Source organism: Nematolebias whitei, chromosome 6 (assembly GCF_014905685.2).
Source record: "Nematolebias whitei isolate Nwh7 chromosome 6, NemWhi1, whole genome shotgun sequence".
Classification (NCBI taxonomy): Eukaryota; Metazoa; Chordata; class Actinopteri; order Cyprinodontiformes; family Rivulidae; genus Nematolebias; species Nematolebias whitei.
The window spans coordinates 24175545-24178298 of NC_056503.1; positions in this window are offsets into that span (position 1 = coordinate 24175545).

Genomic DNA, 2754 nt, shown 5'->3' on the forward strand with positions numbered 1-2754 from the left:
CTGCTGACACCATGCCACCTCCAGCTGCTGACACCATGCCACCTCCAACTGCAACACAGTGCCACCTCCAGCTGCTGACACCATGCCACCTCCAACTGCTGACACCCTGCCACCTCCAACTGCTGACATCATGCCACCTCTAACTTTGACATTGTGACCCCTCGAGCTGCTGACACCATGCCACTTCCAACTGCGGACACCGTGCCACCTCCAGCTGCTGACACCATGCCACCTCCAACTGCAGACACCATGCCACCTCCAGCTTCTGACACCATGCCACCTCTAACTGTAACACTGTGACCCCTCCAGCTGCTAATGATGTGCTATCCCAGACTCCCTTTTATAAGAACTGCATGTTTCTTGTGGTAATCTTGAAACAAAATTTTGTCTAGTTAGAAATTGTGAATGTGTTGTACAATTGTAAAACCATTTTCTAAAACCTTTTAACATAAATTATAATGGTGCTATATTATACACAGAGTTCAAGGGTGCATTGAATGGCAAAAAAGTCCATGTTTTGCTATCAAAAATAGGACTATATAAACTGTATTTTTTTATTTTTTTATTTATTATTATAGAGAGGATAGGGACATAGACCATACCAAGAGCTTGAAAGTGAGTTAGGTCTTTATTTACTAAAATTAGTTAAGTTAAAGTGATCTAATTAATTTTTTCTAAAATATATTCTTGATTTTCAATATTTTGCTAAATCTGCCTTAATAAACAAACCCTATTTGTTCCCTAGCTACTTAATGCATACATTTGTTGAAATCAGGTCTCTCTTGTAAATGAGTCCTCGAGGCTCAATGGGATTTACCTGTATAAATAAAGGTTGAATGAATGAAACATAGCCAATATAGTTTAAAAAAAATAAATAAACTTGGAAGGAAACAATAAATCTCTGCACATTGACTGTTTTGAGTGGGAAGATCTTCAAGATTCAAGGTAAAGAATGAAAAAGTTATATTATAGTTTTGTGTTTGCTGTTTCTAAAGTGTTTTACAATAAACTTAATAACCATACACATGTTGTAAGTATGTAATTTAATTTTTTGTTTGTTTATTTTGTGTGACCAACATCAGCACTATATTAATGTGCATCTCAAAAAATTAGAATATCATTCTAAGTTCAATTTTTTTGTCAGTCATTTCAGAAAATGAAACTCTTTTATTACATAGATTCATTACACATAGAGTGAAATATTTCCTCTTTGAATGTCCACTTTTCAGATGAAAGTAAAATTTCATTTAATTTATAAATCAGGATCTCGAGAGTCTGGAGGACGAGTGGAGAAGCCCAGAATCCACATTGCTTGAAGTCCATAATGATGATTTGGGTCCATATCCTCTGCTGCTGTTGGTCTACTATGTTTTCTGAAGTCCACAGTTCACGCATCATCTACCAGGGCATTTTAGAGTTATTCATACTTCTTTCTGCTGACGAGCTTTATGGAGATGCTGATTTAATTTTCCAGCAGGACTTGGCTCCTACCCACACTGACAAAGGTACCAGAAAATGGCTGTGGAATATTCTAATTTACAGAGGCACCGAGTTTTATTTTTCATTATTTGTAAGCCACAATCATCAAACCAACATTTTTCAGTCAGGTCATCTGGATAGTTTTGTTTTGTTTTTTGTGCTGAAATGTTTCGCCTTCGATCCGGAAGGTTTCATCAGTCAAGGAAACACACAACACAAAACTAATTCTTCCCCCAGCAGCTTACTCCAAAGTGGAACAAACCAGTTATGTTGGTGCTAAGATGGTCTCTTTGGCACGCTCCCTCCTCCATTGCCGGCCCTCTTCCTTGTCGACAGTCGTGTTCTAACGAAATGCACCTGCTGCTGTCATATCCTGCGACCGCATATGTTTCAGTAATGATGTCATTGGTCAAATGGAAGATTTTATTTATTAAAGGAAGTAAAAAGTCACCAGAAAGTTTGGTTTAAATATCTACTTTCTATCATTAACTTTACAGCTGTCATATAAACAGTAGGCTGCTTCAAAGTACAGTACCTCATTATGTCAGTGTAAAAAAAAAAAAGTCAACAAAAAATTTTGTTCTGAAAAGTTTAATAACAAACAGTAAACTTCTTTTTATTTCCAGAATGACTTGTGATCATTGCATCTATTCCTCCCACACGAGACAATATAAAAGCATTTATTATGCGTGAGAATCTGCAAACATTTCTCTTGATTTAACAGAACATGTGGCTTTCAGCCGCTAAATATACTCCATTAAATCAGCATGCACTGCTACTGTTCATCTCTTATTTTATAAAAGGTGATTTCAAGCAGTATTTTTATTTTCATTTTTACAAACGCCTGAACTTACGCTTTCAGCGTAGCGTGCTCTTCTTTGAGGAGTGACGCAGAAACGCAACAGCGCCTCCTACAGTCACATCAGAGAATCTGGCGTAACTGGCACGTCGCTGAAATGAATCGAGGGGGATGGGACGTTTTTCTTTCCTGCTCATTTCCAATGAGAGCTGAGATTGGATGCATAAAGGAGGCGGTTGACTTCCCACTTTAGTGGCTGGTCACAGCAGGCGGGGCTCCGTGGATGCGTTTGACAGCTGCGAGGTAGAAAAATGTGCAGCGCGTACAGAAGGCATGCCGCTCCAAGCGTCACAGCACAGCGGATAGGATGGTTATTACCCTTTATAGCCAACGTTTGACCAACTTTTGAGAGCAGGAAACTCTAATACAATTAGCCTGTTCTTCGCACTTTTACTTTTTTTTTTTCTAGGTGCGGG